This window comes from Lepidochelys olivacea (genome assembly GCF_965140295.1).
Source record: "Lepidochelys olivacea isolate rLepOli2 genome assembly, chromosome: 9".
Classification (NCBI taxonomy): Eukaryota; Metazoa; Chordata; order Testudines; family Cheloniidae; genus Lepidochelys; species Lepidochelys olivacea.
The window spans coordinates 49641658-49668242 of record NC_140419.1 but is presented as its reverse complement, the minus strand read 5'-3'; the positions used below and the strand labels follow the sequence as shown (position 1 = coordinate 49668242).

The following is a 26585-nucleotide window of genomic DNA, read 5'->3' as shown; positions in this document are numbered from 1 at the left end:
GAGGAATGCATCTCCTAAAGAAGCTGGGGAACGGGATTGGGGTTCCTAATGTCTGGCACAGTGAGGAGATAACCCCATTTCCTCAGCCCCTTAACCCTTATATGAGAGGAAGGTGCTGGGGTATCAGCACCAGGCTAGGACTAGCTGTGGAGGAATGGGGGGCTGACGGCAGCTCTCCACCAGGTAGAAATGATTAAGGAAGGAATCACTGTACAAACTATTGCCATTTAGTTCCCAGATGAGTTAAGAAATAAAGCTGCAGCCTAATAAATCCACATCCGTTGCATTTTCTCTTTCCATGTGACTAGGACAATGCATTTCCACTGGCTGTGGCATGCTTCAACTCTGAAACAGACAGCCAGAATGACCCAGAAGATCTCAATACCTGTGGCAGAACAGCTCTCTCCAGTAATTGCATATGAGGCCATTTAGGACTTTACAGATTATAAACAAACACCTTGAGCTGCTCCAGAAACAAATAGCCAATGTAAATCACAGAGCACTGGTGTTATTTGCTCATCTCAAGAAATGAGCCACTATATTCTACACTAGCTGAAGATTCAGAGTCCTCTTCACCAGTAACCATATTTCTGAAGTTAAAAAGGCATGACTATTTGTTCTTATGACTTAGCCCTGATCTACGCTACAAGCTTAGGTTGAATTTAGCAGCATTAGATCAATTTAACCCTGCACCCGTCCACATGATGAAGCCATTTTTGTTGACTTAAAGGGCTCTTAAAATCGATTTCTGTACTCCTCCCTGATGAGGGGATTAGCGCTGAAATCAACATCGCCGGGTCGAATTTGGGGTAGTATGAATGTAATTCGACGGTATTGGCCTCTGGGAGCTATCCCAGAGTGCTTCATTGGGACCACTCTGGACAGCACTCTCAACTCAGATGCTCTAACCAGGTAGACAGGAAAGCCCCGGGGACTTTAGAATTTCATTTCCTGTTTGGCCACTGGAGAATCAAACTGATATGCTCCGGCGTATGGTTGAGCTGCAGAAAAGGCACCAGGAGCATAGACTGCCACTGCAGCCCCTGTGTAACCGCCCGCCCTCCTCACCCAGATGCCCAAGAATGTGGCGGGGGCCCTCTGGGCACCCAACCACTCCACCCCAGAAGACTGCCCAAGCAACAGAAGGCTGGCATTCAATAAGTTTTGAAGTGCAGTGTGGCCTTGTCCTTCCCTCCTCCACTACCCCACCCGGTTCCTTCCTCCCCCACCCCTCCCAGGCTACCTTGGCAGTTATCCCCCTATTGGTGTGATGAATTAATAGAGAATGCATGAATTTGAAACAACAATGATTTTATTGCCTCTGCAAGCGGTGATCGAGGGGGGAAGGCAGTTGGCTTACAAGGAAGTAGAATGAACCAAGGGGGCGGGTTTTCATCAAGGAGAAACAAACAGAACTGTCACACCATAGCCTGGCCAGTCATGAAACTGGTTTTCAAAAGTTTCTCTGATTCGCAGTGTACCCTGCTGTGCTCTTCTAATCACCGTGGTGTATGGCTGCGCGTAATCAGCGGCCAGGCGACTTGCCTCAACCTCCCACCCCACCATAAACGTCTCCCCCTTACTCTCACGGATATTGTGGAGCACACAGCAAGCAGCAATAACAATGGGAATATTGGTTTCGCTGATGTCTAACCGAGTCAATAAACTGCACCAGCGCACTTTTAAACTTCCAAATGTACATTCTACCACCATTCTGCACTTGCTCAGCCTATAGCTGAACAGCTTCTGACTACTCTCTAGGGTGCCTGTGTATGGCTTCATGAGCCATGGCATTAAGGGGTAGGCTGGGTCCCCAAGGATAACTATAGGAATTTCAACATCCCCAACGGTTATTTTCTGGTCTGGTAAGTAAGTCCCTTGTTGCAGCTGTTCAGACAGACCAGAGTTCCTGAAGATGCAAGCGTCATGTACCTTTCCTGGCCATCCCACGTTGATGTTGGTGAAACGTCCCTTGTGATCCACCAGTGCTTGCAGCACCATTGAAAAGTACCCCTTGCGGTTTACGTTCTGGCTGCCAAGGTGGTCCGGTCCCAAGATAGGGATATGCGTTCTGTCTATTGCCCTACCACAGTTAGGGAATCCCATTACAGCAAAACCATTCACTATGACCTGCACATTTCCCAGAGTTACTACCCTTGATAGCAGCAGCTCAGTGATTCTGCTGGCTACTTGGATCTCAGCAGCCCCCACAGTAGATTTGCCCACTCCAAATTGATTCCCGACTGACCGGTAGCTGTCGGGCGTTGCAAGCTTCCAGAGGGCTATCGCCACTCGCTTGTGAACTGTGAGGGCGGCTTTCATCTTGGTATTCTTGCGCTTCAGGGCAGAGGAAAGCGAGTCACAAAGTTCCATGAAAGTGCCCTTACGCATGCGAAAGTTTTGCAGCCACTGGGAATCATCCCAGACCTGCAACACTATGCGGTCCCACCAGTCTGTGCTTGTTTTCCGGGCCCCAAATCGGCATTCCACGGCATGAGCCTGCCCCATTGCCACCACGATGTCCAAATTGCCAGGGCCCGTACTTTGAGAGAAGTCTATGTCCATGTCCTCATCGCTCTTGTCACCGCGCTGCTGTCGCCTCCTCGCCTGCCTTTGCAGGTTCTGGTTCTGAACATACTGCAGGATAATGCACGAGGTGTTTACAATGCTCATAATTGCCGTGGTGATCTGAGCGGGCTCCATGCTTGCCACGAGATGGTGTCTGCAGGAGAGCAGAGTTGCAGCGGAAGTAGTGGCTGACGACGGATGCCACGAGAGTAGATATTTATAGAGAACGATGAGAGGACCTGCGAGGTGGATTCAGGAGAGCAGAGTTGCAGCAGAAGCGGGAGCCCATGACATCCAATATGGAGAAATTTGCTATCAAGACAAGAGCAGGAGAGCAGAGTTGCAGCAGAAGCGGTGGATGACGACGGTCATATAGAGGACCTGCGAGGTGGATTCATGGGACCAGGAGAGCAGAGTTGCAGCAGATGCGGTGGTTCAATGACAGTTAGCAGTCCTACTGCACCATCTGCTGAAAGCAGTATGGCATCCGCATGAAAAAAAGGCACAAAATGATTGTCTGCTGTTGCTTTCACGGAGGGAGGGGCGACTGACGACATGTACCCAAAACCACCCGCGACAAAGTTTTGGTCCCATCAGGCATTGGGAGCTTAACCCAGAATTCCAATGGGCAGCGGAGACTGCGGGAACTATAGGATAGCTACCTACAGTGCAATGCTCCGAAAGTTGACGCTAGCCACAGTACTATGGATGCACTCCGCCAACTTAATGGGGACACACACAATCGACTGTATAAAATTGCTTCCTAAAAAAGTCGACTTCTATAAATTCGACCTAATTCCGTAGTGTAGACATACCCTTACTGTGACAAAGAATGGTTAGAGAAAAGTAGTCAGCTTCCAGGAAAAGTGAAAACGAAAAATGAACGACATCCCAAAGCTGTCCCATGAGAATCCATGATCAGCGATGGATCAAAATGGCCCAGAAAGTTCAAGTTATATTTGAAAAGACCAGACAAAAACCTTCAGTTGAAAGTGTACCCATAGGCTTTGGGCACCCTTTAAATTCTTGTCCCTCCCTATCCACACCAAATGAGTCCCATCAGAACTGAGCCCCAGCAAGGTGCACTATAGCTCATAGTAACACAAGTATGCAATTTACATATTAGACATGTCTATGTACAGGAGGAATGGGAGGTGGCCATTATTTAAGAAGGAGAAGATGATATACCTGGTAATTAAAGACTGCACTTGCAGAAAATTACGCTCTTTGAATTTATATCTGTTGAAGTTATTCACATTCTTACCACAAGTTAGATACAAACCAGTTCTGATGCCTGATCATTTTTCCAAGTGCACTGCAAGCCCATGTCCTCTTGGCTTGTTGTCCATATGCTTCCTCTTCAGGTTAGATAAACCAAACTGCTCTCTGAAGCTGCACTGAGCGTGTCTAAGATGGTCCAATATTGGATTCTTCTCTCTAAAACCAATAGAAATAAAAGAAAACTCAGTGTTGTGTTTAAACAAGAATGGACCTGAATAAACTGTCTCTAAGAGCTGTCCAAAATAAAACAGTGTATCAGTAATGCCAAGAGGAAAACTTCATTCTTGTAGGATGAAGACATGGCCTCTACAATTATGCTCTACAACTCTACCTACATACAGGCGAGCATATCCAATATTAGCTATTCTTCTTTCACTCTTAAGTAGAAGCATACAAGTCCAAGGTAGAAAAGATCTATTAGATCATCTAGTCCAATACCTGATAGCACAGAATTGTTCTCCACAATATATTTTGTTCTACATTTTCCAGTCCAATATAAATAATCACTGGTAAGGTTGGACAGGACACAAAAATTGGGGAGGTGGTAAATAATGAAGAGGACAGGTCACTAATACAGAGTGATTGTTTGCTTGAGCCCAATTCACCAATCTGTGTTTCAAAATGGCTAAAATATAAATGTATACATTTAGGAAGAAAGAATGTAGGCCAGAATTACATGATGGGGCACTCTATCCTGTGAAGCAGTGACTCTGAAAAAGATTTGGGGGTCATGGTGAATGATCAGCTGCACAGGAAGTCCCAGTGCAATGTTGTTGCCAAAAGAGCTAATGCTATCCCAGAATGCATAAACAGGGAAACCTCAAGTTGAGAAGAGAGTTTATACCTTTGTATTCAGAACCGTTGTGACTGCTGCTAGAACAGTGGTTTTCAAAATGCGGGTCGTGACCCAGTACTGGGTCATGGAATGTAAGGCACTGGGTGGCGGCAGCTCTGGTCAGCACCACCAACCGGGCCATTAAAAGTCCTGTCGCCAATGCTGCCCATCGAAGGCAGGCTAGTCCCTACCAGTTCTGAAACCACGCTGCGCCCTGGAAGCGGCCAGCAGCAGGTCTGGCTCCTAGGTGGGAGGGCCATGGTGCTCCGTGCGCTGCCCCCACCCTGACCACTGGCTCCGCACTCCCATTGGCCAGGAACCAGTCAATGGGAGCTGGGGGTGGGTGGTGCCTGCAGGCAAGAGCCGCGCAGAGCCTCTTGCACGCCTCCGCTTAGGAGCCAGACCTGCTGCTGGCTGCTTCTGCTTCCTTGGCGGCCCCACTGCACCACTGACTGGGAGCCGCTGGAGGTAAGCCAGTGCCCCAATCCCCTGCAGCCCCCCCAAACCTGGAGCCCCTTCCTGCACCCTAAACCCCTCATCCCCGGCACCACCCCAGAGCCTGCACCCCCAGCCCAGAGCCCTGACCCCCTCCCACACCCCAACCCCCTGCCTCAACCCAGAGCCCCCCCCCCCCAACCCTGAACCTCTCATTCCCAGCCGCAGCCCTCACCCCTGCACCTCAAATCCTCTGCCACAGCCCATAGCCCCTTCCACACCCCAAAACCCTCATCCCCAGCTCCATTGCGTCGCAGGCGTCAACAATTTTCTTCAACTAGGTCGCCAGAAAAAAAAAGTTTGAAAACTTCTGTGCTAGAATACTGCATCCAGTTTTGGTACCCAAAATTCAGTAAGGGTACGGATAAATTGGAGAGGGTTCAGAGAACATCAACAAGAATGATTAAAGATGTTTTCTGATCCTTATAATGATAGTCAAGGAGCTCATTATATCTACCTTACAGTCAATAAGTTTAAGGCCAGAAGGGACCACTAGATCATCTACTTGGTATAACACAGGCCACTAGCACCCACACATTAAGCCCAACAACTTAAATTAGAGCCAAGTATTACTAGCCACAGATGGGTCAGGTGTTCTGTGGGGGGCAGTCAGGGGGCGGGAAGTGGGAGGGGGAAGATGGGGGCGGGGGTCAGGCTGTTTGGGGAGGCACAGCCTTCCCTACCCGGCCCTCCATACAGTTTTGGAACCCCGATGTGGCCCTCAGGCCAAAAAGTTTGCCGCCCCCCCTGAGTTAGACCCTGAGCATGTGAGCAAGAACCAGCCAGGCAAGGACCTGAGAGAGAATTCTCTGTACCACCTCAGCAGTCTATCCTACTCCATGCAATGTCCCATATACAGCCGTGGCCATCCGTGATGCTTCTGAGGAAGGAGATTAAAAAAAAAAAAAACAGAATGGGGCAGGGGAAGGGGGATTTCCTTCCTGACCCCTGCAAGAAGCCAGCTAAAACCCTGAAGTATGAGCTTTTAGGAACACAAGACAAACAGGAAGTGAACCACATGGCTGTGGAGCTCAGCTCAGTTCCCCCTAAGCTGCGTGGCCATGTGCACAGTAGCCTATTAAGCATGGCACAGGCACTCAGGTTGCGGGGGGGGAAAGGCGTGTCTCCCTCATCCCCGGACCTGCTGCAGCCGGGGGAGAGGCGCCTCTCCCTGCTGGCCCCAGCCCAGCCCTGGAGCTGCTGTGGGCAGAAAATAGGTGTCCCTCCACCAGCCCGAGCCCAACCTGGACCTGCCGCGGCCGGGGGAGAGGCGCCCCTCCCCTGGCCCCAACCCAGCCCCAGCCTAGACCTGCCGTGGCACCACCATAGCCCCAGGGCAGCCTGCACCACAAACCCCTCATTCCTGGCCCCACCACCAGCCAGAGCCCTCACCCCACGCACCACAACCCTCTGCCCCAGCGCTGAGCCTCTTCCCATACTCCGAACCCCTTGGCCCCATCCCTTTACATGAATTTTGTTATGTGCATCAATATGGAGGTGATGTGGCACACATAACCTTTATATTGGTGCACATAAAATTCATTTCACACATGTGAGAAAAATTAAAGGGAACACTGCTTCTGAGCCCTGCCCCCTGCCATCACAAGCAATCCCATCATACAATCCCACTCAAATTTGTCTAGCTCTCTGAAAACTAATTAAGTTGTTTGCCCACATAACTCCTTTTGGGAGGCTGACCCAGAACCGAACAAATTTGATGGTTAGACAGCTTTTTCTGGTTTCCAGTCTGAATTTATTCATTGCCAGTTTATATCCATTTTTTCTTGTGCCAACATTGTCTTTTAGCTTAAATAGCTCCTCACCATCCCTGGTATTTACTCCCTGATATATTTACAGAGAGCAATTATATCTTTTCTCAGCCTTCTTTTGGCTAGATTAAACAAGCTCGTCCAGCCTCTTCCCATAAAATGAGCCCTTCGTTCCCCTCATCATCCTACTCGCTCTCCTCTGCACCTGTTCCAGTTTAAATTAATCTTTCTAGAACATTGGAATACTATATACAATTCTAGTTACCAAACAAGGTCTTACCAGTGCCTTGTACAATGGCACTAATAGCTTAACAAAGCAAAGGTTTAGGAGTGACTTGATTATAGTCTGTAAGTACCTACACAGGGAACAAATATTTACTAATGGGCTCTTCAATCTAGCGGACAAAGGAACAACATGATCTAATGGCTGGAAATTGAAGCTAGACAAGTTCAGGCTGGAAATAAGATCAATTGTTGATGGTAAAAGTAATTAACCACTGGCACAATTTACCAATGGTCATGGTAGATTCTCCACCACTAACAATTTTTAAATCAAGATTGGATGTTTTTCCAAAAGATATGCTGGAGGAATTTTTTTTGGGGGGGGGTTGGGGGGAATCCTATGGCCTGGGTTATACCAGAGCTCAGAGTCACAATGATCCCTTCTGGCCTTGGAATATATGAATACGTGTCCTAGGTAATGGAGCTTACAGCACTTTCCTTGAAAGAATATGCCACATCAAATAGATTTTAGAAATTACATTTTTTCCATTCATTCATTACTAAATTTTCTCTTTCTTAATTATATTCTATCGCACCTGGTTATATCCCAGTGTACAACCCTAAACTATTAGTCTCCTTCCTTTGTGTTTACACCTTTCAAACACTTGTAGAAAACTATCATGTTCCCATTATCTACAGATGGCACTAGTTCCTAGAAAAAAGTCAAAGTTCCTCCAAGCCAATGGCTCATCTGGCTGATGCAGTTAAGGCATGACAGTTTCAGAACATAATAAATTTTGGATACAATCATCTCAAAAATGGACTGTTCTTACTGCTACAAACACACATCAGACAAAGACCTCTTCACAGTAGACCTAGTACTAATAATTAAGGTCCTCCAACCCTTAGTTGCTCCCCCCCACGCACACTCAGATGTGTGGGGAAATGATTTTTTTGTTTGTGTAAAAATAAAACTATGTTATAAAAGGAAAAAAAGCCTTCTTTCAGAACAGCTTTAATTACCAAAATCTCTGCACTGGGTATAGATATAGAAGATGGGATTCAGTGACTCTAGCACAATTTTGTTGCTATGGTCAGAGACTTTATTTCTAAAAGACAAGTGCCTATGGCCCTTATCCTGCAAAGACATGGGGATCTGCTTAACTTTATGCATTGTGCATATCCCCATTGAAATCAAACTACTCCCACAGTATGTCAAGTCATTGGAGAATCAGATCACAGGTATGTTTACATATTTTGAAACTGAAAATATTATATCGTACTAAACCTACTTCAAGTCTGAATACTTGGATTTACACTGAAATTGACTTTATAGGACTTTAAATCTTTCTAACAAACAGACTTTATATAACAAATCATAAGGTATTTGGAGGTTTGTAACAACATTATTATTTTAAGAGAAAATATAAAACCGGAACAAACACCTTTAATTATGACTTGGGAGAGACTGAAATCTGTTCAGTCAGAAGCAAAAACTTTACTTGCAGAACAATTTCCATTCCCGCACCCCTTCGTGTGTTAGCTTTCTGTGACTATTCTACAAAGTTAATACACTGACAGGAATGTTTTCTGAAACAGGCAGCTTTAAAATGAATATTGCAAAATATTCACAGAATGTGAACTGTGAATTTGTAATTGTGAACATTCACACTAGAATCCTGGTTCTAAGTGTTACATTCCGCTAAGACTGAGAACAGAAACACACAACATGAGCTGTGTTTATGTAAAACAGTTCAAATTACAAAAAAAACAAACGAGGAGTACTTGTGGGATCTTAGAGACTAACAAATTTATTTGGGCATAAGCTTTCGTGGGCTAAAACCCTCTTCATCGGATGCACGCAGTGGAAAATACAGTAGGAAGATACACACACACACACACACCATGAAAAAATGGGTGTTGCCATACCAACTGTAACAAGTCGCAATTCTCCAACATAAAAAACTTCAAAAAACAGACTCCAATGAGAAACTGCAGAATTGGAAGAGTCATTACACAAAGTACAATGTATTTCACCATGCTAATTTTTCCCCCTACTGTTACTCACACCTTCTTGTCAACTGTTTGAAATGGGCCATCCTGATTATCACTACAAAAAGTTTTTCTTCTCCTGCTGATAATAGCCCACCTTAATTAATTGGTCTCATTAGAGTTGGTATGGCAACACCCATTTTTTCCATGTTCTCTATGTATATATATATTCCTACTGTATTTTCCACTGCATGCATCCGATGAAGTGGGTTTTAGCCCACGAAAGCTTATGCCCAAATAAATTTGTTAGTCTCTAAGGTGCCACAAGTACTCGTTTTTTTTCTGATACAGACTAACACGGCTATCATTCTGAAACCAGTTCAAATAATAAATACTGAATACTCACAATGAACTGTTCATAAACAAGCTACAGATCAAGTTTTATTTGAAGAAATAGTTCACCATATAATTGTGAACTATGAATGTCTCCATTCACCTGCAGACAATTGAAATAAATGTATTCATTACAATTTTTTTGATCTTCACTAATTATGAAAATGGAAAATTAAAAATATAATAAGAAAAGCAATTTCTTAATTCCCTTGTCAACTTAAAGTTGTTTAAATCTCTCCCCTCAGGACACAGCAAACAGTAAGAAGCCAGGAAACCATAAATTAAAGAGAAACTTCATATCTGACACAGAAAAAAGCAACATAAGAAAGCGATTTAAAAACAAAACAAAACCAGGTCACTTTGGAGAGTACTTTATCTCAGGAACAGCTTGACCTAATGTCCCCAAATTTACATCACCTCAAGACCTCAACTGGCACTCAATTTTCATGTCCTATGCCAGCATTGCACTAATGTACAATAATACTTTCTCTAATACTGTCATAACCATACAGCTAAGGGTAGCCTAGAATTCCTCCTTACCTGTAAGGGGTTAAGAAGCTCAAATAACTTGGTTGGCACCTGACCAAAAGGACCAATGGGGAAAGAAGATACTTTCAAATCCAGGGCGGGGTTGTGTGTTCTCTTGGTAAGCAGAGAAGCATCAGGTCAGAAAACTCCTCCTATAAATCATCCTAAAATGAGTCTCAATATTGCAAAAAGTGTAAGTAAATAAGACAAGGCACGTTAGATTAGGTTTTGTTTTAGCTTGTGAATTTTCCCTGTGCTAAGAGGGAGGTTTATCCCTGTTTTTTGTAACTTTAAAGTTTTGCCTAGAGGGGAATCCTGTGTTTTGAATCTGATTACCCTGTAAAGTTACCTTCCATCCTGATTTTACAGAGGTGCTTCTTTTACTTTTTTTTTTCTTTCTAATAAAGTTCTGTTTTTTAAGAATCTGGTTTACCTATTTGGTTGGTATATTATTCTCAAGCCTTCCCAGGAAGGGGGTGTAGGGCTTGGGGGGATATTTTGGGGAAATAGGAATTCCAAGTGGTCCTTTCCCTGATTCTTTGTCTAAATCACTTGGTGGTGGCAGCATACTGTCCAAGGACAAAAGGATTTAGGGAAGTTTTTAACCTAAGCTAGTAGAAATAAGCTTAGGGGGCTTTCATGCGGTCCCCACATCTGTACCCCAGAGTTCAGAGTGGGGAGGAAACCCTGACAAATATTTTTCAAACAATACTACCCTCAACACACTCATCCAAGAACTAACTGATTCTACCTTCATTGCATTCATGACAGAACAGCACAAAATGTCTCTCTACATCTATTGTATAAAGCATAGTTGTAGTCATGTTGGTCCCCAGGATATTAGAGACACAAGGCACGTGAGTAATATCTTTTAATGGACCAACTTCTGTTGGTGAAAGAGACAAGCTTTTGAGCTACAAAGAGCTTCTTCTTTAGGTCTGGGAAATGTATTCAGAGTGTCACAGCTAAACAAAGGTGGAACAGCTTATTTAGCATAAGTAGTTAGCACATATTTCAAGGGACCATTCAAGGTGACCATTCAAGACCTCTCCAGACATGGTGGGGTGAAGATAAGTGGGTTATAGATTGTTGTAATAAACCACAAATACAAAGAGTCTCTGCTCAGTCCATGATTTTTAGTATCTAGCAATGTTATGAATTTAAGCTTCCAGGCTTGTCTTTTTAATATTTGGTGCAGGTTTCCTTTCAGCTTAAGGACAGAGGTCAGATTTAGCATGATCGCTTTGTGAAAAGCATTCAACCACAGGTGATGAGGTGTTTTTGTTGTTTATCATTTTTCTGTGTGAGTTCATTCAAGAGCATAGTGATTGTCTAGTTTCACCCACACATATTTGTTATAGGGTCATTCAATGCACTGGATGAGGTATACCACTTGTGATAGGGATATGTAGAACTGTAGCGGACTGCCGACTCACTGGCGTGGTGCCTCCTGCTGGTCAGTCCGAGAATTAGCTCATCCAGCTCAGGAGCGCCCTCCTCTGGCTGATTTCTCGCCCTTGCTTACATGCCCTGTTGTCTCCACCATCTCCGGCCCCGTGTCCTTCCCCGACCTTGGTGCCCCTTACCTTGGGGTGCTGCCCCACAGCAGTGCCCCACACTCTGGGTCTCCCTTCCCAGGGGAACCCCAACCCCCCTATAACCACCTTGCCTCAGTGGCTACTGCCAGTTGTCATCTAGCCCCTTCTCTCAAGGGCAAACTGCAGTATGAAATGGCCACTCATCACTGGCGAGGGGATTTGACCTGCTGCCTTTTCTTGGCCTGGCTGCCTCCCTGCAGCCCTAGGACCTCCTGAGGCCTTTACTGCAAGGCCTCAGCCTGGGAGGTCGCCAGGCCAGAGCTCCCCAACTCAGCCTGCCCTTTCCCAGTACGGCTCTGTCCAAGGTACCCCTGTCTCTGCCAGGCAGCTCGGCCCTTCTTGCTCCACTGCTTGAGCAAGACTCACTTCCTTTTCCCCAGGAGCCCTTCCTATACTGGCCCTGCTGGGCCCTAATTGACTGCTTCAAGCCCATTCGTGATTGGCTCCCTGGGGCAACCCTTTCCCAGGGCTGTTTTTAACCTCTTCCAAACCGGAGGGGGTGACTGCCCCGCTACAAGGACCCATAGATCTTGAAAGGTGTATTGATCATCATAGCAGTGGAGTCTCAAATACAGTATTTACAAGATAATGGACAACACTCAGGAATCCAACCCAAACATAGTCAAACTCATCCATTGCATCCTTTATCATTTTACATTCAGTGACGAACACTTTTTCCAAACCATGGGAACAGCCATGGGTACAAGGATGGCTCCCCAATATGCCAACTTCTTCATGGGCCACCTTGAAGAATTTCTGGACAAATGCACCATAAATCAATGATATGCCTTAGATATATCAAGGATATTTTCATCCTCTGGACACAGGATTTAAACAACCCCAGCCATCCACTAAACCCTTTTTAGAACACTCCCACACTAGCATTAACTTCCTGGACACCATGATCAGCTTCAACAATGGAGCCCTACAGACAACTATATAAAAGAAATCCAACGATCACCAGACCTACCCTCATGGGTCCAGTATCCACCCCTAACACACCAAGAAATCTGTTCACTACAGCCAGGTACTCAGATACTACAGAACATAATCCAAGGAGAAAGTCCAGGATAAATACCTTAATAAACTTAAAACCACCTCCATTAAATAAGGACACTCAACCAGAGAAAGAAAAGGAGTACTTGTGGCACCTTAGAGACTAACAAATTTATTTGAGCATAATAAATTTGTTAGTCTTTAAGGTGCCACAAGTACTCCTTTTCTTTTTGCGGATACAGACTAACACGGCTGCTACTCTCAACCAGAGAAGTAGATTGCATCATGGAATAAGCCACCGAAATATAGCAAGAGAACTTGATTCAACACAGAAATAAACCCCCTCCAACCACACGCCTCTACTTGTCACCTACCACCTCACGCTAGACCCCATACGGGGTAGCATCCAACAATTACACCCATATTCGATAGGAACCACATCCTGAAAGAAATCTTTCCTAAATCTCCTCTTCTGGCTTTCAAACAACCCCCACTCCAACCTCATTATCAGAAGCAAACTCACCACAGACAAGGGTACACCAATTCAAAGTGGCACCAGACCCTGCCAGAACAGATGCAAAACCTCTAGGCATAATTCCACTGCTGCGATGAGCCACACCTTCACAACACACCTTTCAAGATTCATGGTCCCACACATGGCCTGACATAACAAAAGGTACGATTAAAATGTAATTATTTTGGTGCAAGTCTGTGTATGGATACTCCTATTTTGGAATAAAATTGGCTGCAGTCAGCAATAAACTGACTTAAATTGAGTGATCACACACAGACTTGCACCAAAATAACTATATCCGTTTTAATTCACACAAGTATAAAATGAGTGACAAAGAGTGGGTAAAACAAGCAGATGAGGGAAGCACAAGTTAACGAGACAATAGTATGTGAGCTCCTTGAAAATGTGGACAATTTGCCACTCAAAGGAGATTATCAACCAAAGAGGTCATTATGATCTTTGACTCATACTAATGGTTAAAAAAAAAAAAAACACTCGTAGAAAGACAGAAGAGGCATTACTGAGGGCATGTCTACACTTGCAAAGTTACAGCGCCGGCAGTTACAGCACCACTCAGAGAGCGCCAAAGGAAAACTGCTGTTGTGTGTTCCCACTGACAGCTGCCTGTGCAATAGCATGTTCACACTTGTGGCACTATTCGGAGCAGTGCACTCTGGGCAGCTATCCCACAGAGCACCTCTTTCTCTTTTGCCGTTAAGACTTGTAGGAAGGCGGAAGGGGTCATGGGGCATCCTGGGTCCTGTCCCAATGCCCCGTGATGCATTGCTTCAGATCCCAGAAAACCCTCTGATTCCGTCTGCATTTGGTGCCATCTTTTAATGGTTTCTGTACTGCGCGCCCTGCCCCTTTCGGGCTGCAGGAATGGATCCCGACCTGTTGGTCAGTGCAAGCAACTTACTGGTCAACACGTCACTAGTGGCCGTGGAATTACTCCTTAAACTACAAAGGCAAGAGGAGTGCAACATCGATCTCAACACGCATACTAGCTACGACATGAGATTGCTTGTAGCATTCACAGAGGTGCTGACCACAGTGGAATGCTGCTTTTAGGCTCGGGAAACAAGCACCGAGTGGTGGGATCACATCGTGATGCATGTCTGGGATGACGAGGAGTGGCTGCAGAACTTTCGCATCAGGAAGCCACATTCATGGGACCGTGTGATGAGTTTGCCCCAGCCCTGGAGTGCAAGGACACGAGAATGAAAGCTGTCCTGCCGTTGGAGATGCACATGGCAATTGCACTGTGAAAGCTGGCTACTCAGGACTGCTACCAATCGGTCACTAACCAGTTTGGAGTGGGAAAGTCGACCGTTGGAGTCGTGTTGATGGAAGTGTGCAGGGCCATTAATTGCATCCTGCTCCAAAAGACAGTGACTCTGGGCAATGTGCGTGAATTGTGGATGGCTTTGCACAAATGGGCTTCTTGAACTGCAGAGGAGCAACCGACGACATGCACATTCCAATTCTGGCACCACACCACCTAGCCACAGAGTACATTAATCGCAAGGGGTATTTCTCAATGGTTCTCCAGGCGCTTGTGCATCACCGTGGGCGTTTCACAGTAATTAACGCAGGCTGGTCCGGAAAGGTGCATGATGCACTCATGTTTTGGAGCACAAGCCTGTTCAAGAAGCTGCAAGCAGGGACTTTCTTCCCTGACCAGAAGATCACCATAGGGGAAGTCAAAATGCCCATTGTGGCCCTGGGAGACCCCGCCTATCCCTTAATGCCGTGGCTTATGAAGCTATACACAGAGCAACTTGACAGCAGCAAGGAGCAGTTCAACAGGCTGAGCAAGTGCAGAATGACTATGGAGTGTGCATTTGGCCATTTAAAAGCCCGCTAGCGATGCCTGTATGGGAAGCTGGACATGGCCGATGACAATATATTCCTATGCTTATAGCCGCCTGCTGTACACTCCATAATATTTGTGAAGGGAGGGGTGAAAGCTTCATTCAGGGCTGGACCGCAGAGGCTCAGTGCCTGGAAGCTGAGTTTGAACAGCCAGAGACCAGGGCTATTAGAGGGGCACAGCGTGGGGCCATAAGGTTCAGGGATGCTTTGAGGCAGCAATTTGAAGCTGAAAGCCACTAATATTTGTTGCTATGCTCGGGACTGCAGTGCTTGTAATGCTTGGAGGTGATTGGTGTACATGATGCAAGAAGGGACCTTAACATAATTGTATGTTGCTTTGCAGTGCTCTTTTTGCTTTCACTTAATAGAATAAAGATTGCTTTCAAACCAACACAGTTCTTTTATTGAAAAACAACCAGAGAGTCTCAAACAAAAACAAAAAAAATCAGCAGCAGGGAGGGGGATGGAGGAAGGGAGGTCTCAAGAGGAGGAGGGGTCCTGGGATGGCTACAGATTTGTGTATGTCCAGGGATCATACCCAACCTTCTCCTTTGGAGTACGATGTAACGCGTGCTGTACTTCAGCAGGGCCAAACTGCAGAGGGATGGGTGTTGAGTGCAGTGGGAGTCCACAGTGCTGGACTGTGAGGAGGGAGCAGTGGAATGCTGTGGGTAGAGAGTGGAGCCAGGAAGTTGATAACAGTGTGTTGGAGATGTGTGTGGGGGCACATGGGAAAGAGTTTTGCAACAGAGGCTGCAGGGGAGGGTGGGCACGGAGCTGCTTGGTTTGAAGAGCTAGTATCACCTGGAGTGTGTCTGCTTGGCACTCCATAACGGTTAAGAGCCGCTCCGTGGCTTCTTTCTGGTGTGCCGCATTCTCCTTTAGGTCCCCTCTTCTCGCTGTCCCGCCACTCCTTCAATTCTTTTTTCTTGGCGGCAGACTGCATCATAACCTCACGCAGAAAGTCCTCTTTAGTTCTTCTTGGACGCTTTCTAATTCTGCACAGTTGTTCTGCCGCCGATAATATAGAGAGAGGCTGTGCTCCCAAGGTCAACTCTGTGAAGTTTAAATGCAACATTTTACAGAAGCAGTATTGTTTCCAACACAGAAAACACTGTTTCAGTGCTTTAAAACGCAGCCAGTACTCGCATACCTGTCATTAACTGGCTGACCTTAGGCAAGCACACATGAGCCACAAGACCCCCAAAATGGTGAGTAGCCACAGGGCAGGGTAAATCACTGTTCCCAGACCCTGCTATACAATGGGCTCTTGGGAACCTGGAGAGAGTCAGCACTGTAGGGTGGGCCTGATTATGATCCCCTCCTGTGGAAAGTGTGGTGACAGGAATAATTATGAACAATATCTCGCTGCTGAGGGTTAGCAGGGAATCAACGGAGGGTCTTCTCCAAGCCTGCGGCTTCCACCCTAGCGCCTAGCCTGTGTGAAGCAATGATCCCCCCACCTGTCAAGGCAAAGTGGCACGGGAAAGTTACCGTTAATGGGGCATGAAACAAAGCAGCTCTGCCGAGGAACCTGCGGCAGCGGATTGCCCAGTATCTCCATGAGATTTTCCTGGAGATCTCTGAAGGAGATTCCCATGAAGTGAGGGAGTGTATCAACAGCCTGTTCCACCACTCAGGCTAGGCATGAGGTGGGAGACAAGCCTGCTTTCTGCAAAGCTCCTGCCCCCAACAACTCGCTTCAGCAATTCCCAAAATCAGATCCACTTACCAGGGGCCTTCTCTCCTCTTTGCACTTCACCAAGCTCTGACTGCTGTGACTCCTAGGCTCCTCCAGGGTAGAAAAGAAAACCTGACTGCATGTATCTCTGGCCTCCGAGTCATCCTCTGCCTCTGGGTCCCTCTCCCCCTCTTTGTCCAAGATTGCCCCCTCCTGGCTCGGTCCACTCTCGACTGGCACGCAAGCCAATGAAGTATCCACAGGGTCCTCCACAGTGGAGGTGGGGTCACCACCGAGTATCGCATCCAGCTCCTTGTAGAGCCAGCAGCTCATGGGCACAGCACTGGAGCGGCGGTTTGCCTCCCGCGCCTTGTGGTAGGTGTTCCGCAGCTCCTTCACTTTGACCCTGCACTGCAGTGTGTCCCGGTCATGGCTCCTTTCTGTCATACATCTAGAAATCTGTCCATAGGTATCATAATTCTGACGGCTGAAGCGCAGCTAGGACTGCGCAGCCTCCTCTCCCCAAATACCGATGAGGTCCAGCACTCAGCATTGCTCCAAGCGGGGGATCACCTGGTGCATGGAGCAGGCATGGCCACCTAGAAAGATGTGCTGAGACCACTGCATGCATCACAGAGCAAACAGGAAGGGGACTTTCAAATTTGCAAAGGAATGTATGGGGTGAGGCCGACAGTTGGTCAACCTGAGGGCAGGGCAGTAGAGCTCAAACCAATGGCCAGAGAGGTGAGAAGAGGCATTGTGGGACACCTCCCGGAGGCCAATCGCAGCGCTGGAATCACCACGGTGTCTACACTGGCACCGCAGCGCTGTAGCCCCGGTGCAGAAAGCTCCAAGCCTCTCCGAGTGTTTTGTTTTGTTTTTTTAAGAACGCTGCTCTGCGCAGTTTCTGCGCACTAAGTGGCTTGGCAGCGTCTACATCTTGGGAGTTACAGTGCTCAAAGCTGCTTTACTGTGCACAAATTTGACAGTGTAGACAGGGCCTGAGATAAACCTGATTATACTTCCTACAGTAGTGTACCTACTCTAGCTGGAAGGAATTTTACTTAAGAATTATAAAAAGTTATGAGATGGTATCACTATAATTTGGGTTACTGCATTAACTGCAACAAGGAGATGGCAAATGGAGTTTCTTGAAAATGAAATTAGAATCAGAATAAAATACTCAGAATGTATACTACTATATTTTAACGGGCTCATTTGGATTAGATGGAACTTGAGAAAGGTCTGTAACAAATTATTTTAAATATAAATATCAACATAGGTTTTTATCTAAAAATGTCAAGAATCTGAATAGCCCAATGAAAAAGAAAAGTTGTTAATCAAGGGAAAGAACAGGTGATTACAGTACACCACACCCTTAAGTGTCTCAAGAGGGAAAATGGAGTATAAAGATCAAGCTTTATTTTCCTGTTCCACAAAACGTAAACCCTCAGAGATTAAACAAAAATACAAAGACAAGATTAATGTTAAATTAAATAAAAGCATTATAATAATAAGGAACATATGATGGATAGTTTCAATATAGTTCTAAATACAGTTAAAAGATGGCCCAGGCACATAGAAAATTAAGAGCAGTAGACTGTAAAGAGATTCTTAAAAACACTGGAGGATATAAATGCTGGAAAGTGGCAACATGCCATTAGAATTTTTTTACATAAACACCAATGCTTTTCTAGAACAGATTTTAAACAGTCAGTCCAGAACTGGCCTGATTCTTAGTTAAGAACCACAGGCACCCTACAACAGAGAAGATATCAGGGTCTTTATCACTTGTACCAGTATGTCAGTTAAACCTGCACCCTAGTCTACCAATGCTTCTGTTTTATGGTTTACCCTTTATTCTATACCTGCCTCTTTTAGACCTCATTCCAGCAAGGAGCTGAGAATCTCCAATGCCCATTCAAGCTAGTGGGAGTTAAGGGCACTCAACAACTCACAGGATTCAGTTAAGCACAAATGCATACACTTTATTAAGATATTTAATAAACAAAATTGTTTACAATGTGCATATATAGTAACCAATATTATGAACTAACATTTGGGTTAATTCCAAGCTCTACAGACTGGAACCAAAAAAACCTAAAACACATTCTATAGAGGCCAATGCAAAATGCTTGCTGACTGACTGCATTTTTTTAATTCCCTTTTGGAATTAAGAGAAATTCTTTCACTCTAGCATTTCTTGCCCTAATAAAATCTTCAGAACTGTTATTACTGTCTGGGTTAAAATACTGTCCCCTGAAAACATGACTTAAAGGAATGGGAAATCAAGAGAGTCACAGAGACAAATAATCTTTGGTGAAATCCTGGCCCTACTGCTGCCAATGACTTCTACCAGGGCATGATTTCTCCCATGTCCAGTTTTAGATCCCTTAATAATTCTATCTTTCTAACAAGACTACGAACATAATTTCATATTCACAATACCACACCCAGTTCCAAACAAAATATTCTATGTAAAAAGAAATACTTACAATACAGGGACAGGCTGCACAAACAGTGAAACTACCAGTTGCGGTTGATTTCTTCACACAGTAAACTTTGTCCTCAGCCAGGCTGTCGTGCCTGGATTGGTATAACATTTGTACACATTAATTTGGCCTGGGGAGTTTCTATCTAACTGAGTAAGGTGGGAGGGTTTGTTATTTTAACTCGTGGCTGATAACAGCTTATCAGTAACTTCTCAAAGGTCGAGTTCAACACATTTGAAGAGCGAGAGATGCAAAGAAAATACCGAGTAAGCCTGTGAATCCCAGAATTCTCTCTTCCCCTTAGGGTGGGGCCTTATGAGTCTCCAGGATCCCCCGCTTTTCCCCACACTCCAAGAACTTATTCTGCAGTCACAGTCCTTCTGAGAAAGGCAATATGCAGCTCTCTTCAAAGGCAACGAGCCCCACCCTTGAAGATGGCTTTAACTGCCATTAGGAGGAAGCAACATGAAATGCTTCCTTCCGAAGGAGGAGCTTGTTGTGTTTGCTGCATTCCCAGCTTCTGCCAATCCAGGTACTAAAATGAAATCCTGAACTCTGACTCAGCATGGCAATGTAACTGTGTCACCACCACCAGTCTTACAACCAGAGTTCCATGCCAGCCCCGTTTTTTGTTTTATTTTAAATGATGCATTTAATGCCTAATACAGCTCTCACTGAAATTAATGGGAGTTCTTCCACTGATGTCAGTGCATGCTGGACTAGGTCCTTAAGCAGAGTTCATTATCCACTACATTTTAGGGTGCCTAACTGATGTAAAGGTATTTTTTAGCCATATACAATTGATGAATAGAAAGGTTCTGCTGAAATTGCCTGGATAGGAACACTTGGGTTCTCAGGGATAGCATCTGCAGAACCTACTGTCTCCAGCAGTCCACCCAACTTTGACTTTGTTGACCTTTAGGGTGTGGACCAAGACACATCCTCTTGGTGAAGCATTCTGTTGATTTTAGACCATCAGCTGGTTGAAGACTATAGAGAGGTATTTAAATTGCTTTTAATATTAAACTATAGTAGATGTCACATCCAGTTGAATTTAAATTTTCATTGTATGCCCAGATGCCACAGCAATGGGTGCACAAACGATTAAACAAGCCAAGAGGAGGGGAAAAAAAAAAAAGGCCACAGATAACCCCCTTTGCCCTCTTTCTCCTCCACCTCCTGTTCTTGTGATCTAATTCTTAGTAGCTGGGTTTGAGTCCTGCTCAAGACCCCATATCAAAGCAGCCTTGGATGATTTTCAGCATATTAACAGATGAACGCATTACTACACAAGATACCCACCCGAAATGGACTGACACCATCAGAATTCATTTCATGCTGGTGTATCTGTCAGAAAACAGGCTAAACTCATGAGAATTCATTTCCTAATGAATCAATTCCTGCTTGGGACACCTATATGAACTGTGGAGTGGTGCTTCAAAGCCAGTTTTGTTGCAGATGAATATTTTTGCACCACAAGCTTCACACCAAAAATTTTTTTTGTAAATTATCAAACTGATAATCAGTTCACGGTCATCAAAAGTTTGTTTTGCAACTTGTCTGCATCACAAAATAATGCTGTATACATATGAATCCCTTTCATAAGTAATCTGCAAAGATCTCTTATTTGACCTAACTGGTGGCTAAACCCTTGAAGGGTGCTACATCTTGCCTTTCTCAGGTGGACTTTAATGAGGTTTGCTGGATCTATTCATGTCACTCTTACAAGAACAAAAGGATTTTTCAAATTATTTTAATTTTATTAAAGGACTATCATTAGAAAAATATTGCAACAAACCTGGTTTAAATTGACATTCTTGTACTTTATTTTTAAAAGTAAAAAAAACTACTAAGGTCTGTTTATAATTTAAATAAATAAAAAAATAGGTTAATTTACCAACTCCTTGGGATTCATAACACATCTAGCAAGCCAACCTTAATCAAACCATCATGTCTTTCTACCTGTCACAGGTAGGAAGCAGCATTTCATCATCCCACATGGCTTGGAAAATATCTGCAGTCTTAATCCCAGGTAACTGCTGAGCTTCAAAAGGCTGGTGGCAACTTTAAACCAGAGAGAGAACTACAGACTTATTACTAATTCATCCTGGGTGCAGCTGCTCACCAACAACTGCTGGGTCTCTCAATTGACAAATGTTAGGCATTATTGTCACTTAATGGTATTTAGTACCTACAGCCCTATCTACTGACACATTTCCAAAATGTTCTGGCACCGTTTAACTATCAACATGAATTAAGAAAGTTTAGTTTAAGCCCTGAGTTGTCAAAGGACTCAGGAGCACAGAATAAGCTTTGCTAGCCTGACACAGAAAAACAAAACTTATTACATGTCTGGAGAAAGCTGAAGCCCAAGGACAGAGGTCTGACAACCCACTGTAATTCACAGGCCAACAAGGCAGTGACTTAATTATAGGTCTAGGTATGACTGTGAAGAGAGTGAGAACGCATGTGTGTGCACAAACTTCCATGATTGCAGCCCTCTTGGATAGAGGGAACACTTTGTATATAAAGCCTGAAAAACATCCAATGGAAGAAAAATAAATTATTTTATTCTGTAGAAGTCAAAGACAAACGTTGCTTATTTTGCCTCTGCTGACAATAGATTAGTCCTGTTTTAGAGAATAATTACAGCACAAGCCACACCACCACAAGGAAAACAATACCTTCCATCCCTCCTCCTCAAAGGCTTTACTTAAGGAAATCTAATGTGCCAACACATTCCCCCTCCAGCATCATGCCTGCAACGTACAACAATGCTCCCAACAGCGCACAAGCAACCACGGTATCTTTTTGATTAGACTGGCTCAAGGCTAACTGTTACGTGGACCTGCACTGTGCCAGTTTCCACTGGTGCAGCACAGTACTAGTGTAGATGAGGATCACGGGCATAAAAGCCCCAACAGTGCAAGTATTTCCCCCATTACCACCTCACCTGTTACAGCTTACATGGCCTATCTGGTCTACCTTCTCTACTCCACTGACCAGGGGTCATGTTTGCTGGAAGCCAGTTATATGTACAAACATCATTGCATACATTGGAGCTCCTTTGCACAATGTTTTATCAGCAATCAACTTGGATAGGTCATCTAGCCCAGTCCTCTGCATTGGGGTAGGACCAAGTATTTTCTAGCTCATCCCTGACAGGTGTTTGTCTAACCTGTTATTTAAAATCTAAAATGATGGAGTTTCCACAACCTCCCTAGATAATTTGTTCCAGTGCTTAACTACCCTTACAGTTAGGAAGCTTTTCCTAAGGTCTAACCTAAATCTCCCTTCCTGTAATTAAAGCCCACTACTTCTTGTCCTGTACTCAATGGATAAGAAGAACAATTTATTAACCTCCTCTTTACAACAACCTTTTATGTCTTGAAGACTTACATCCCCCCTCAGTCTTCTCCAGACTAAACAAACCCGATTTTTTTAATCTTTCCTCATAAGTAATGTTTTCTAGACCTTTAAATCATTTTTGTTGCTGTCCTCTGGACTTTCTCCAATTTGACCACATCTTTCTTGAAGTGTGATGCCCAGAATGGGACACAGTACTCCAGTTGAGGCCTTATCAGTGATGAGTAGAGTGGAAGAGTTATGTCTCGTGTATGGCTCAGACTCCAAAAAATGATGTTCATTTTTTTGCAACAGTACTATATCATGGACTCATATTTAGTTTGTGATCCACTATAACCCCCAGATCCTTTTCTGCAGTACTTCTTCCTAGTCCGTCATTTCCAATTTTAAGAACATAAGAATATACGACTGGCCAGACCAATGGTCCATCTAGCCCACTATCCTGTCTTCTGACAGTGACCAAGACAAAATACTTCAGAGGGAATGAACAAACAGGGCAATTATCAAGAGATCCATCCACTGCCGTCCAGTTCCAGCATCTGGCAGTCAGAGGCTTTGGAACACCCAGAGCAAGCAGTTGCATCCCTGACCATCTTAGCTGATGGCCATATCCTCCATTAACTTACCTAATTATTTTTTAAACCCAGTTATACTTTTGTCCTTCACAACATCCCCTGGCAACAAGTCCCATAGGTTGACTCTGCAGTGTGTGAAAAAGTACTTCCTTTTGTTTGTTTTAAACCTGCTGCCTATTAATTTCATTGGGTGATCCCTGGTTCACTCTCAGGAATGTTTTCTAATCCTTTCTTCATTCTTGTGATTCTTCTCTAAACCCTCTACAATTTATCAATATCCTTCTTGACTTGTGGACACCAGAACTGGACACAGGATTCCAGCAACAGTCACCCCAGCGCCAAATACAGAGGCAAATTAACCGCTCTACTCCTACTCAAGATTTCTTTGTTTATGCATCCCAGGATTGCATTAGCACTTTTGGCCACAGCACTGAATGAGGAGCTCCTGTTCACCGTGACCCTAAATCTTTTTCAGAGTCATTGATTCCCAGGATAGAGTTACCCATCCTGGAAGAATGGCCTACATTCTTTTGTTCCTAGATGTATATTGTTATAGTTAGCCATATTGAAACATATATTGTTCGCTTGCACCCAGTTTACCAAGCAATCCAATTGCTCTGTATCAGTGACCTATCCTTTTCTTTATTTACCTCTCCCCCAATTTGTGTGTCATCTGCAAACTTTATCAGTGATGATTTTTATGTTTTCTTCCAGTTCATTAATAAAATTTTAATTAGCATTAGACCAAGGACAGATTCCTGCAGGACCCCACTAGAAACACACTCACTCAATGATGTTTCCCCACTTACAACTATATTTTGAGACCTATCACTTAGCTAGTGTCATTGTTTTGTGTAGAGATTCATAAGGCCTTGCTGGAGCCTCAGGATCTGTTTATGGAGCCCTAATACCAAGATGTGGCAGCACAGATGGTGCTCATGCTGGTTCCTCAGGAGGAGGAGGGACTCTCTCCACCAGGTACGCTGGGGGGGGGGGGGGGGTTGTTTTTTTAACAGGTACTGACAAGAGCTGATTTGCAGGCTGGGAGCATAGAGGAAGAATTTTCTAGGTTTGTATGTTAGCAGTTTTTAGAAGGGCAGATATAACTTCATCCAAGGGCACAAATGTTCTTCCCAATCCACAGTCTGCCATGGTCCCTCCCCTCCCCCACACTTTTTTGTTTATTGGGGGGTTTTAAAAGGTCAACACTTCTCTGTGTTTATATTATGGAAGGCAGGTCAAGGAAGTGCACCTTGCACTTGGAGAGAAAAGTGGGGAGGTTTGAGATGGTTCTTACTTTCTGAAAGAATGTGTCCCACAGTCTGGAACCAGACCCTTAAAAAGCTTTCTGCTGCACAGAGGAGCACAACGTGCCATTGCGCCTGAGGAGCAGAAATATCAACCACAGTCTTTATCCCAGAGCTTTAGGCCCTTTTAAATATCCTGGCTCCCCTTTTAAATATCCTGAGTGTCTTGAAAATAAGGACCAAGGCCTTAAACTTGACTCTATATTCTATGGGGAGCCAGTACACAGAGGGAGGGATGGATTTGATGTGCTCAGAGTAACCCATGTAGCTGAAGAGATGTGTTGCAGCATTCTGTACTAGTTGGAGTTTCCTAAATGCTGAAGTCTTCATGCTTGGGTATATCACACTGCTGTAGTCAAAGGTGACAAAGGCATGAATATCTGAGATCAGGTAACCATCAACGAGGATGGGACAGAGTTTCCTATCTGATAGAAAACATTACTTGCAGATAAGGTTCATAAAAGCCCCTCACCAGGCCACTCAGTTCAGTTTCTTCATAATCACTCCAGGAGAGAGAGTAAAATTGCCATAAAAAAAATCAAGGGGAAATTCATTTAACTAAGAAAGGATTCCTTGCAGGAGTTCTGTCAAAGTACAGAGGAGGAAACATCTGCTCTATTCTGAGGAGGCAGAAAGACTGGAAAAGAAGCTACTGGTTCAAATATACCCAATAAGGAAGGTCTGTCCCCATGAGTTAAAATTGTTCAACACAGAAGATCCATAGCAGGATAAATATATTTATCATTACACTGTGTGTTCCCGCCTTGAAGCTCTTCAGCTGATGGGATGAAATGATGTGAAAGAACACGGGCAAAACTAAAAGAACTTAGGAAAACACACTGTTGCATAAGGCATCCTTATCATCTTAAATGACAGATTTAAGACACAAGAAGAAAGTATATTAACTTTTAATATACCTGTTAACTGTTCATTTCCTTTTAAGAGGCTGCTATAGCACACTAGACAACATAGCAGGATGAAGGCTGTATACCCGCAAACAGAGTTCAAAAGATGGTGCCTCAAATACAGGCTCAACCAGCTTAGAAAAACACTGAAGAATAAGATCATCCTAGGACTGGAAAGAGAAAAGGAGGCGAGTGGAGGAACTGGAGGATGAGTAAGGAGAAGAGTGAGTGCTGCCAGCCACTTACTGATCAAGAGCAGCATGGCAGGCACATACAAGGAAGGGCAATGCCCATGGAGAACCATAGGAGAAGAATGTATATAGAAATGAGATGGGAAATAAAACAGCATTCAAAGGCGGCTGGTGTGCAAGGGCCTGTGACCCGAGTGTGATGTGTCATTCCATATTCTTTATGAAAATATGCTTATGACATGAATATGACATAACTGAGATGTGCTTTATGCAAGATGGCTCATGTGAGATATCATTGGAAAGGTGATGATTTACTGAATGTGATTATCCAATTTGTATGCCTGTATCAAAGTTAGGAATATTGACAATGTATCTGTATTTCAACTACACTACTTTGGGCGACGTCCACTGCCAACACTTCTGGTAGAACAATGGAAAACCCAGACACATCGGATGGTCCATCATCAAGGACAATAGACTATGAAATGGACTTGGCCTTCCTGTGGACGCTCCATACTGCCACCGACTCATGGGATGATGTGATACTACAGAGTCAGGTAGTCTTGTCACCTAACACTAAAACATTACTTGGGACTTCTTGTAACTTTCCACTATAAGGGGGTCAAGTTTGGGAAACAAAGGAATCCCACCTTATGTAAATCCTATTAAGGATGAAGAGGAAGGCAAGCAGGACTCCTCCTCTCCATGGCTGTCTGCCCAAGAAGAAAGATTGCAAAAGCCACCTGAAGGAAAGGCAAACGGGGAATCCAGACTGAAACAGGGGTCTAGTCTGAAAAGCAATATAACTGTAACTCTGAACCACAGAAACTTTGCAACCTGGCTGCAATATCTAGGGTGAGAAATACTATTTGTAACCAATTTCTTTAGTGAAACTAGTTTAGTTTGCGTGCTTGATTTCATTTGTTTAGTAATCTGCTTTGTTCTGTTTGTTACCCCTTTTACCACGTAAAATCTGCCTTTCATAGTTAATAAAACTTGTTT

At 44.4% G+C, this 26585-nt stretch overlaps 1 protein-coding gene across 5 annotated transcripts in view; it reads right to left on the bottom strand.

Moving 5' to 3' along the window:
- Positions 1 to 26585, bottom strand: part of MAP3K13 (mitogen-activated protein kinase kinase kinase 13) — a 129883-nt gene that overhangs the window by 83708 nt on the left and 19590 nt on the right. For 2 of the 5 annotated variants that reach the window (XM_084639331.1, XM_084639330.1), the window contains exon 2: positions 3851 to 4005. The gene's annotated coding sequence lies outside the window, so the exon portion shown is untranslated. Of the gene's footprint in view, positions 1 to 3850; positions 4006 to 4693; positions 5138 to 10095; positions 10236 to 15870; positions 17858 to 19242; positions 19334 to 26585 lie in introns of those variants that run through there. The other 3 variants (XM_084639328.1, XM_084639329.1, XM_084639332.1) reach the window with 3 other exon arrangements.